Genomic DNA, 13,316 nt, shown 5'->3' with positions numbered 1-13,316 from the left:
TCTAGCGGTGCTAGGATTGCTATTATATTGAATCGTGCACGAGCTGAGTCTCGTTTGATAATGTCCTCAAGAGGAGCGCGAAACAAGGTTTTATTATTCGGAACCTAGCTAGTTGGAGTTTGATTACTCTATGAATAATAAATAAGTGTTTCATGCTGAGTCCACTCTTGGAATTAATAAGAAGTTAATTAATTAAGTCAATAGCAGACATTAATTAATTAATGGACATTTTAATCTTAAGCGCGGGAAATGAAAGATAAACGGAAACCCGGATTACTTGTAATTTCGGATTTGGATGGGGAGAGTTCAATATTACTTCTGTAGTGGCTGCTCGTAATATTCCAATTATAACTTATATTAAATTGTGGGTTCAATTTAATTAGTAAAAGTAAATTGGATGAGCCCATATCCAAAGCCTTCCATAGATCCCTGTCTGGGCCCAAAAGGAACTTAATATAAATAGGAGAATAAAGGAGACAGAAATAACACAATTTTATTTGCTAAAATTTTCGAAAATTTCAGCTCTCACAAGCTGTAGGAATTTTCGAATTCCTCTCCTGTTTCAAAAAGGATTTCTTCTGTCTTCTTTATTTAAGTCCTAGTATTCTAGTAAGATCAGCCCACACTGATATTAGAGTACAGTTCGGGAACCAGAGAGAAGATTTGTGGTCTAGTACTCAAAGCATCACGTGGAGAAGTCGCTAGCCATCTTCAATTCTTTGGAGAATTAAACAAGGTATTTTTCCTGCTCCGTAGAAAAGCATGTTTTAGGTTTCTATATTCTAAAACATGATTGATTCAAGTTATGAGCATGATACATGTGAAATTTGCGCGAATAGCTTTTGTCTAAATAATCTGCTAAATAGATCTGATTATTATGTGATTTGTTTTATGCACCCGCTTCCGCTGCCAGCTCCATCAATTGGTATCAGAGCCAGTCTTTGGCTCTGATTATTTGGATTTAAATTTCGCGAAATTCATGTATGCATGTCTTATTTGATTACGAAGCGTGTTCTTGTTTTATTATTTATGTTTATGCATGTTGAACTCAAGAACATTCGAATCATAGAACTTGAATTATTCGAACGTACGAGATGTGCGATTCGTCGGCGCTTGCGCCGGGACGAATCGCACTACGTGCAATCGAAGTAGGGTTGTCGAATTGAGTGGGAGCCGAGGGAGTTGGGCATCGGGCGACGCGCCGGCGAGCAAGGGCTCGCGCGCGCCGCCGGCGAAACCCGTGCAAACCCTAGCCGGCCCCGATTGAACTCGACGCGACAGAAAAAGGAGCCGAAGGGATACGATCAAGCGGCGACGCGCTGACGAGCAAGGGCTCGTGCGCGCCGCCGGTCTCGACCGCATGCCCAGGCCGGAATCGACTTCGTCGCTGGAGAGGAGATGAGGCACGGTGGCTCGTCCGAGAACCACCGAGGTGCCGAAGCTCTACCGGATAAACCCTAACCCTAGAATCCCTAACCCTAGTCGCCCGTCACCGGCGATGCACGACCGAGAGCAGCTGCGCCTAGCGCCGCAGCTGCTGGTTCGCGCGAGGCCGTCGGTTGAGTGGGAGCTCGCCGGAGCATGGCGGTCAGTGGCCGCGGGATGCTCGGCAAGACGGAGGGAGTCGCGGCATACGCTCGCCGCGAGGGAAGGAGGAAGCACGCGCCTTCGGGCGCGGTCTGCCGGCGGCGGTCGGGCGGCGAACTTGCCGCTCCGGCGAGCGTCTCCGGTGGGAGTCTTCAAATCTTCGTCGTGTTGATTCGTGCGAACCTCGAATCACTAGATATCGACGAAAGATTATTTTAATGATTATTTAATTTATTAATTAATAGATATCATTAAAAATAATATTATTTAATGAAATAAAATATTTTGGGAAGATTTCCCTAGATTTTAGGAATATTTGGATTATTTTCTATATCTATGAATATTTTATATCCTAGATGATATAGATAAGAATAATTTAATAGTTTCCTAAATATATAATATATCTTGAATCTATAATAAGATAAGATATATGTAAGATTACATTAAATAATATAATTAATCATCTTCCTAATCTTGAACTTGGAAATTATATGAATTTAATTTTTCATGTCTAATTAAGATTATAAATAATGTACTTTATTTTAGATATATCTTATAGTATGACATGAATAAGAATTAAATTCTAGAATAATAATTCCTAAACTAAGATACTAAAGATAATGAAAGATTTAATTATCCAGTCAATTAAATGCCAACAGAATTTAATTAGTCTTAATCTGCCTTAAGGCTAAAGGATAATTAATGAAAAACCATAACTAAAATATCTAAGCGATAATTATGAACTAAATGTTTATATATGGTCTCCATCGGTTGGACTGCCAAATTTTGTGAAGCTGATTTTCTAATATTATCGCCACCTACAGAGTAGGGACAATAATCCTACGAAAACAGTAAGTTCATAAGGGCGGACTTCTCAAATAATAAATAGAATGAACTAGAAAGTGATTCCTAATATTATCGCCACCTACAGAGTAGGGACAATAATCCTAAGGAATTACAAGTTTCAGGGTTCAATCAGAATTTATGAGATAGCTTGGTTTTATTATCAGCACATAAACATTGTTATGGGAGTGTGTTGTAGAAATAAAATTCTGTAATGCTAAATCTGATGGTCATGCTTAGGCAACATTAGGCGTGTTGACCTCCAGAGGAGGAAGATATTGATGCGTCGGTGCTGTGACCAGTAAAATTGTCAAAATTTTAATGCGTATTTACCTCCAGAGGAGGGTACAATTTATTAATTTGGCTGTTGTAAGATTTTGAAAAGTTTTATGGTTAATCTACTCAATTTCCTTACATAAGTTTATGACAAATAGTAAAATCTTCTGTTTGCAGTGCAATAAAATTCGTCAAGATGTCTTTTAATCCTCTTTCTGCCATTCTCAAAGAAAACAAACTCGAAGGCCAAAATTACATCGAATGGAAACAAAACTTGGATATCGTTCTCACAGCAGAAGAGTACAAGTTCGTACTCACTACTCCACGCCCAGCTGTCCCGGCTGCTAGTGCCAGCCAAGCATTGCGAGATGCGCATAGACGGTGGCATAAGGCGAATGAGATGGCTAAGTGCTACATGTTGGCTTCTATGTCATCAGTACTCAAGCATCAGCATTCTGCCATGGAAACTGCCGCCGAGATCATGACAAATCTCGCAAATCTTTTTGGTACTCAGAATCGAACGGCTAAGTCTCAAGCCTTTCGGAGTATCATGACGAAGTCTATGAAGGAAGGCTCGTCTGTGAGGCAACACGTCCTCGAGATGATGAGTCACCTCAACCAGATTGAGGTATTGGGAGGGACGATCGATCCCGAGTCCCAGGTTACTATAATCCTTCAGAGTCTTCCCCCTAGCTTCCAGCAGTTCAAGCTCAACTTTGAGATGAACAAACGGAATTATACTTTAGCAGAGTTGCTGACTGAACTTCAGTCGGCGGAGGACCTTATGGTTCAAGCTAAAGTAGCTATGATGAGTATCGCGCCTAATTCCTCTGGCTCTAAGGCTAGAAGAGGAAAGAAAAAGGCACCGAACCAAGTAGCAGTCAACAATGCTAAGGGAAAGAAGAAACAGCGGGGTGACAAGAAGCAAACTGGAAAATGCTTCAAGTGTGGAGAGAAAGGTCATTGGAAGCCAGATTGTCCTAAAAAGGGCAAGGCTACAGGTATGCACCATGCTCTAGTAGTCGAGTCATGTTTGGCTTTGACATCTACTCATACTTGGGTTATTGATACTGGAGCAACTGATCATATATGTTTTGATCCTGACTTGATGCAGGTGACAAGACGGCTACATGATCGTGAGATAGAGGTCCAGCTGGGCGACGCTACGAAAGTGGCGGCCGTTGCAGTGGGAGACGTTTATTTACGTTTTTCTAGTGATAGATTTTTGATTTTGAAGAATGTTTTGTTGATACCCTCTTTTAGAAGAAATTTAATTTCAGTTTCTAAATTGTCTTATGATGGATATTCGATTTCTTTTAATGACAATTGCGTTATTAAGAAAGATGGTTCTTATATCTGTCGCGGTATCATGGAAAACAATCTGTACACGATCACTTCTACACAATTTAATCAACGTAAATCAGAACTCAATGCTACATCGAAAATTTCTAAGAAAAGAAAAGAACCTTCAACTTCAATGAATGAAACGTACTTATGGCACCTTAGACTTGGTCATGCCAACGAAAGAAGGATTCATGCGATGGTTGATCAAGATCTTATTAAAGGTCTTGAGAAGGAACCGTTTTCGAAGTGTGAGTCCTGTCTCGAAGGCAAGATGACTAAGAGATCTTTTAGATCAAAGGGGAATAGGGCCAAAGAAGTACTTGAGCTCATTCATACTGATGTGTGTGGACCAATGTCAACCGAGGCAAAGGGCGGTTTTCGATATTTCGTCACCTTTACAGATGACTACTCGAAAATCGGATACATCTATTTGATGCGCTACAAGTCTGAAACTTTTGACAAGTTCAAGGAGTTTAAGGCTAAAGTAGAGACGCAACATGGTAAGAGTATCAAATGCCTGCGATCTGATCGCGGAGGCGAATACCTAAGTGCCGAGTTTTTGGACTATTTATCGGTAGCTGGGATTGAATCCCAAACGACTGCGCCGGGCACACCCCAGCAGAATGGCGTGGCTGAAAGAAGGAATAGGACCTTATTAAATATGGTCAGATCGATGATGAGTTATGCACGGTTACCTGTTTCGTTTTGGGGTCATGCTTTGCTTTCTGCAAACTATCTCTTAGACGTCTTACCTTCTAAATCTGTTCCTACTACCCCATATGAGTTGTGGAATGGGCGTAAGCCCAATCTAGAACATCTCAGAGTATGGGGGTGTCCGGCTCATGTATTGGAAAAGGATCCAACTAAGCTGGAATCAAGGACTGAGGTTTGCGTGTTTATAGGATACCCTAGAGGAACGAAAGCTTATGAATTCTATAGTCTCAGAGATCAGAAAGTGATTGTGAGCACTCATGCCACATTCTTAGAGGAAGACTATGTAATGAATCATAAGTCCAGCAGTGAGATTGCTCTAGAAGAGCTAACTCAAGTTTCAACTTCCATTAACCAAGAACAATTACCAAGTGTAACAACAATTCCAGAAACTTCAACTAATACTCCAGATATTGTAGTGCCGCGCCGCAGTGGGAGGGTCTCTCATGAGCCCGATAGATACATTGGTTTGGGTGAGTGTATGGATCACTCCTCGGACAGCAATGTACTGGATCCCTGGAATTTTGCAGAGGCGCAGGCTGATGTCGATCATTGCGAATGGGTGAAAGCAATGGATTCGGAACTACAATCTATGTTAGACAAAGACGTCTACGATTTGTCTGTCCTACCCGAAGGCTGTACTGCCATTGGGAGCAAGTGGATATACAAACGTAAACGTGGACCCGATGGACGAGTTAAAGTCTTCAAGGCAAGACTAGTGGCTAAGGGGTATACCCAAAAGGAAGGTATCGATTACGATGAGACCTTCTCCCCAGTGGCCATGCTCAAATCGATCCGTATACTTTTGTCTATAGCAGCTTACATGGATTGGGAAGTATGGCAGATGGACGTTAAGACTGCGTTTCTAAACGGGAGTCTTGAGGAGACCATCTACATGGAACAACCCGAAGGCTATGTAGTGAAGGGCAAGGAACACATGGTTTGGAAGCTTAAGAAGGCCATTTATGGTCTCAAGCAAGCATCTAGATCATGGAACCAGTGTTTCGATCAAACTGTTCAAAAGTTTGGATTCGAAAAATGCCCTAATGAAAGCTGCGTGTATAAGAAGGTTGAAAAAGGAAATGTTGTGTTCTTAGTTTTGTATGTAGATGACATTCTTCTAATTGGAAACAATAAAAAGATGTTGTCATCAGTGCGAACTTGGTTGTCCAGCCAGTTCGAGATGAAAGATATGGGTGATGCGGGACACATTCTCGGTATCAAGGTTCTTAGGAACCGAGGTAAGAAAATGTTGTGCTTATCCCAAGAATCTTACATCGAAACGGTACTTAGACGCTTTAGCATGCAAGATGCCAAGAAAGGTTTCCTACCTTTTAGACATGGCATCCAGTTGTCTCAAGAGATGTGTCCTAAGACAGCATCTGAGATAGCAGAGATGAGAAGAATACCATATGCCTCGGCAGTTGGTAGTCTCATGTATGCTATGCTTTGTACTAGACCCGATATCTGCTTTGCTGTTGGCATGGTAGCAAGATATCAATCAAATCCCGGCCAAGGACATTGGACTGCCGTAAAGAACATACTCAAGTACCTTAATCGGACTAAGGACTATGTTCTAGTTTACAATGCAGCCGAGCTCTGTCCTTTAGGATATACAGATTCAGACTTTCAGGCTGATCTAGATTCGAGAAAATCAACTTCCGGATATGTGTTTACCTTAGGAGGTGGAGCCGTAATTTGGAAGAGTGTAAAGCAGAAATGCATTGCAGACTCTACCATGGAAGCCGAGTATGTAGCCGCTTCGGAGGCTGCAAAAGAGGCTGTTTGGCTTAAGAACTTCCTTCTGGACTTAGGTGTGGTTACGAATATGCCCAAGCGCATCACCGTTTATTGTGATAACTCTGGTGCTGTGGCAAATTCGAGAGAACCACGGGCTCATAAGGCGAGCAAGCACATAGAGAGGAAGTATCATATCATTCGAGATATAGTGCAGAGAGGAGACATACAAGTGGTCAAGATTGAGTCAGAAAACAACCTGGCAGATCCTTTCACGAAGGCGTTAGCGGTAAAGCCGTATGAAAGCCATGTTGAAGGAATGGGAGTTCGACTAATTCAAGACCTCAATCCGCTTTCAGTATAAGTGGGAGATTTAGACGTTAGCACATTTTGTATACTCGAAAGTGTTTTGAGTATAAGTGGGAGATTGTTAGAGTTTGTATACTAGAAATCACGTTTCGAGTGATTGAATACTGTAAAACTCTTATTTTATTTTCCAATGAATAAAACAGATTATTTTTGTCATAATGTTGTTATGTTTTACATTTAATGGATGTTAATGCATGTTTAAATGTATAAGTTAACTTAACAAAGTCTAAGTCTTTGTTTTAGTAGACCGGTTGTGGGCGTCGTCCACTTTAAGGTAATACGGTCAGTTCTAAACAAAGAAAAATATGAATTTCACAACCTAGATGGAATTAGACTACCCATCGAGAAAGGTTGCAATGTCAGTCCGTATATTTCTAAGCCTTACTGAAATAAGATGACATTGGTGTGGTATAGCACTGAACGGATCTAACAGCAAGACTTGCCTTGGGCTATCTACTGAAAGGCGAGGTCTTGATAAATGTTTATTTCTTAATCAATGTAGGTTAGCATTGAGCATACGGTATTGATTATGCATTGCTTTGACTTATCAAATGGTGCGGGTTTTTCGTAACCCAATTATCCTGATATATTGGGCAGTGGTGATCGATATCTAGCGGTGCTAGGATTGCTATTATATTGAATCGTGCACGAGCTGAGTCTCGTTTGATAATGTCCTCAAGAGGAGCGCGAAACAAGGTTTTATTATTCGGAACCTAGCTAGTTGGAGTTTGATTACTCTATGAATAATAAATAAGTGTTTCATGCTGAGTCCACTCTTGGAATTAATAAGAAGTTAATTAATTAAGTCAATAGCAGACATTAATTAATTAATGGACATTTTAATCTTAAGCGCGGGAAATGAAAGATAAACGGAAACCCGGATTACTTGTAATTTCGGATTTGGATGGGGAGAGTTCAATATTACTTCTGTAGTGGCTGCTCGTAATATTCCAATTATAACTTATATTAAATTGTGGGTTCAATTTAATTAGTAAAAGTAAATTGGATGAGCCCATATCCAAAGCCTTCCATAGATCCCTGTCTGGGCCCAAAAGGAACTTAATATAAATAGGAGAATAAAGGAGACAGAAATAACACAATTTTATTTGCTAAAATTTTCGAAAATTTCAGCTCTCACAAGCTGTAGGAATTTTCGAATTCCTCTCCTGTTTCAAAAAGGATTTCTTCTGTCTTCTTTATTTAAGTCCTAGTATTCTAGTAAGATCAGCCCACACTGATATTAGAGTACAGTTCGGGAACCAGAGAGAAGATTTGTGGTCTAGTACTCAAAGCATCACGTGGAGAAGTCGCTAGCCATCTTCAATTCTTTGGAGAATTAAACAAGGTATTTTTCCTGCTCCGTAGAAAAGCATGTTTTAGGTTTCTATATTCTAAAACATGATTGATTCAAGTTATGAGCATGATACATGTGAAATTTGCGCGAATAGCTTTTGTCTAAATAATCTGCTAAATAGATCTGATTATTATGTGATTTGTTTTATGCACCCGCTTCCGCTGCCAGCTCCATCATTGGGCAGAGGCAGTAAACACGGCTTGTTATCTGATTAACCGTGGACCTCACACTGGCATTGATTGCAAGACACCGTACGAGGTATGGTGTGATTCACCTGCAGATTACTCTATGTTGAGAGTTTTTGGGAGTACTGTTTACTATCATGTGAGTGAAGGTAAATTGGAGCCAAGAGCTAAGAAGGGAGTATTTGTTGGTTATAGAGATGGAGTGAAGGGGTACAGAATTTGGTCATCTTCAGAGGGTAGAATTATTCTCAGTCGGAATGTGGTATTTGATGAAAATTCTATGCTCAACTCTACTGTGAAGTCTATTGCTACAGAGGATTTGGATGGTGTTGATGAACAGGTGGAGCTGCAAGTCACTCACGATGTGAGTGAATCATCAACACACTACTGCTGAAGCCGCCGATACTTCTAGTTCGGATGTTCATCCACAAGCTCGTCAGAGAAGCATTGCTATTGACAGAGCTAGGAGGACAAATGTGAAGCCTCCGTTGAGGTATGGTTTTGAGGATATGATGGCATATGCATTGCAGGTTGCCAATGAGGTCGAAGATGAGCCTTCGGCAGATGAACCACCTACCTACAAGGAAGCTATTTCAGGTAGTGAGCGTGCCAAGTGGCTCGTTGCAATGCAAGAAGAGATAGAATCACTTTTGAAGAACCTGACTTGGGAATTGGTTCCACGGCCTAAGGGGAGAAAGATTGTCACTTGCAAATGGATTTTCAAGAAGAAGGAAGGCACTACACCAGATGAGGGCATTAGATACAAGGCTCGTCTAGTTGCAAGAGGGTTAACGCAAAGGAGGGGGTTGACTATAATGAGATATTCTCACCAGTGGTCAGACACACTTCCATCAGAGTGTTACTTGTGATAGTTGCACAATATGATTTGGAGCTTGAGCAACTAGATGTGAAGACGGCTTTCCTACACGGATTGCTTGAGGAGGATATCTACATGACTCAGCCAGAGGGATTTGTGGTTCCAGGCAAGGAGGATTATGTGTGCAAGTTGAAGAAGTCCTTGTATGGACTAAAGCAGTCTCTGAGGCAGTGGTATAAGAGGTTTGACAGTTACATGATCAAGCTGGGATTCAGCAGGAGTCCGTATGATTGTTGTGTCTATCACAACAAAGCTGACGATGGTTCTATGGTCTATCTTGTTCTATATGTGGATGATATGCTCATAGCTGCGAAGTCGAAGTCTAAAGTACAGAAGTTGAAAGCTCAGCTTAGTGCTGAGTTTGATATGAAGGATTTGGGTGTTGCGAAGAAAATTCTGGGCATGGAGATTTCTAGAGATAGAGAAAAGAAAAAGCTTTCTCTGTCACAGAAGAGCTACATTGAGAAGATTTTGTCAAGATTTGGCATGTCTACATCTAAGGCTATTGATACTCCAAGTGCCACAAACATTCATTTGTCATCTGATCTTGCACCGAAATCCGAAGTTGAGGAGGAGTACATGCTCGAGTCCCGTACTCTAATGCAGTATGGAGTTTGATGTACGCCGTGGTCTGTACTAGTCCAGATATAGCGCATGCTATCAGCGTTGTTAGCAGGTTCATGGGAAATCCTAGAAAGGAGCACTGGCAGGCTGTGAAGAGGATTTTTCGTTACTTGAGAGGTACGTCTGATGCTGGTCTCATTTATGGAGGTGATACTCACTGTTTTGTGACTGGTTATTCTGATTCTGACTACGCTGGAGATGTCGATAGTAGGAGATCTATGACCGGTTATGTTTTCACTCTTAGTGGTTCTGTTGTTAGTTGGAAAGCAACTTTGCAGGCTGCAGTTACTTTGTCTACTACTGAAGCAGAGTATATGGCGTTGACAGAAGCTGCTAAAGAGGGAATATGGTTGCAAGGGCTAGTTGGTGATCTTGGTTTACATCAAGATCAAGCTGTTGTGTTCTGTGACAGTCAGAGCGCTATTTGTTTAGCCAAGGATCAAGTCCATCATGAAAGGACTAAGCATATTGATGTGAGGTATCATTTTCTAAGAGATGAGAAGAGAATTGAGGTGAAGAAAGTAGGTACTGCTGATAATCCTGTTGATATGTTCATCAAGTCAGTCCCGCAGAGCAAGTTCCAACATTGTTTGGACTTGCTTAATGTCATGAGCTGTTAGTTGCCCGTGGAGGGCAAATCTGAGGCAAGAATGAAGAAGTTTGTTCGTCTGGTGTTATGATGATGCGTCTGCAAGGGAGAATTCAAGTCAAGGTGGAGATTTGTTAGTATGCCTTGAATTTGTATAGGATTAGGTTTCCTAATTGGGATAGGATTATGTTTCCTAGGCCCAATCTGTCTTATGTGTGCCTATATATATGGGAGTAGAGCACATAATTTGTATCTGAAAATCGCAGTCATAATACAATTTGTTCTCCGTTTTTGCCCGTGGACGTAGCCAACACAACGTTGGTGAACCACGTAAATTCTGTGTCTATTTACGTTCTTTTGTTTCTTGATTCACAATTGCCCTATTTGTCATAACAATTTCCGTTGTAATTTTCATTTCACTTATTGTTATTATCTTCCTTTGATTGTAATAGTTAGAGTACCGCCTGTAACGGCTTGGGAATTTTATCCCACAATTTCTAACAATCGCAAAACAAATTAGTGTACTCTTCTAAGACAGGATTATACCAATCGAAGTTGGAGGAAACATGAAATTCAAAGCTGGAATGAAGCAACGAACAGTCGCAATGTTGATGCGCAATGAAGTGGTTAATTCCTTGAGATCTATTCTCTTGAGAATTGTATTTATCGTTTGTCATTTGACAAGCAAGACCAATTTAGACTTGGTAGTAATAATTGGGATGCATGTGGTGTTGAATATTCCAATGCACATATGGTTCAATATAATTGTGTACTTATTGTTGGAGACAATATTGTGCAAATTATTTGAACGTGTTGTTATAAATAACAAAGATCACGAGGTGGTCGCAATGGTCTCCGACGTGGACCATGGTAATAATCCAAATGAATGGTTTGTTGATGCGGGTGCCACATGTCATGTGTGCTCCAAGAGAAGCGTTTTTTCTACTTACAAATCTGTTGGAGGTAGAAAAGTACGCATGGGAAACCAAGCCTCTTCTGAGGTGGTTGGTGTGGGTAATGTGTTCCTAAAATTAGGATCTGGAAAGGTTCTTACCCTCAAGGATGTGCTGCATGTCCCAGACATCCGAAATAATTTAGTGTCAGGCTCACTTTTAGTAAATCATGGATTTTCACTAGAATTTGAGTGCGAAAAGGTTATATTGACCAAGAATGGAAAATTCATAGGTGAAGGCCACCTAGTGAATGTCATGGTCATTCACCGTGGAAAAGGAATAAGCAATAAGGAAAATGACACATCCTCTTATTTGCTTGAGAGTTCTGATTTATGGCATAATAGATTGAGACATGTAAATCTAAATGCTATAAAAAGATTAGTAAATCTTAATTATTTACTAAAAGTTGATAAGTTTAACTCACAAGAAAGATGTGAAGTGTGTGTTGAAGCCAAAATGGCTAAGCTGTCGTTCCATTCGGTAGAGCGAAGCAAAAACCTCTTGAGTTAATCCACACAAACGTATGTGATTTGAAATTTGTGCAAACAAGAAGTGGTAAAAAGTATTTCATCACATTTATAGATGATTGCATAAGATATTGTTACCTTTACTTATTAAGAAGTAAAAATGAGGCAATTGAAGCGTTTAAAGACTTCAAAAATGAAGCCGAAAATGAACTTAATTGTCGAATTAAGTGTGTTCGAAGTGATAGAGGTGGCGAGTATGTAGCGCCGTTTGCAGAGTTATGCCATGCAAGTGGTATAATTCACCAAACCACGGCTCCATATTCTCCTCAGTCAAATGGTGTTGCTGAACGCAAAAATCGAACACTAAAAGAGATGATGAACGCTCTGTTGATCAGTTCAGGTTTACCCCAGAACATGTGGGGGGAGGCTGTGTTAACGGCAAATTATATCCTGAATAAGATTCCACTAAAAAGTAGGGATGTGACTCCCTATGAGTTGTGGAAAGTCAAGAAACCTTCGTATTCATACCTCAAAGTGTGGGGGTGCTTAGCGAAGGTAGAAGTGCCACCTCCGAAGCAAGTTGCAATAGGCCCTAACACAGTTGATTGTATTTTTATTGGCCATACATTTAATAGTAGTGCGTATCGTTTCCAAGTCCATAGGTCAGCTGTGGCGTGGCTGAAGGAACAACAATTGAGTCAAGAAATGCTATATTCTTTGAGAATGTGTACCCTTGCAAGAAGCAGGAGGATCGTTCTAGTGAAAGAATGATGGATGAATCCACTAGTTCTAATTCTCCAAAAAGGACGAGGGCAAGTCCTGAGGATGCAGAACCAAGACGTGGTAAAAGACTTAAAATTGCTAAAACATTTGGTCCCGACTTCATAACTTTTATGTTGGATGACGAACCAAAGTTGTTGGCGGAAGCACTGTCTGGCCCAGATGCTCCATTCTGGCAAGAAACGATCAATAATGAAATTGAATCAATTATGAGAAATAACACATAGGTGTTAGTAGACTTGCCAGAAGGTTGTAAGACCTTAGGGTGCAAGTGGATCCTGAGAAGGAAATATAAAACTGATGGTACTATTGAAAAGTACAAAGCTCGCCTAATTGTGAAAGGCTTTAAGCAGCAAGAAGGATATGACCTCTTCGACACGTATTCACCTGTTACGAGAATCACTTCCATTCGGGTGCTACTTGCGATTGCTGCTTTGCACAATCTTGAAATTCACCAAATGGATGTGAAAACTGCATTTCTGAATGGTGAATTGGAGGAAGAAATTTATAGGGGTGGGTCGATACGATATATCGTATCGAAAACGTTGTATCGTGTATCGTATCGAAAAAATCGATATGAAAGAATTTCATATCGTTATCGTATCGAAAGTTTCGATATA

The sequence above is a fragment of the Salvia hispanica genome, chromosome 3 (genome assembly GCF_029641045.1).
Source record: "Salvia hispanica isolate PSC_SH4W2 chromosome 3, Shi_PSC_v1, whole genome shotgun sequence".
NCBI classification, from domain to species: Eukaryota; Viridiplantae; Streptophyta; class Magnoliopsida; order Lamiales; family Lamiaceae; genus Salvia; species Salvia hispanica.
Note: the sequence above shows the minus strand (reverse complement) of the source record.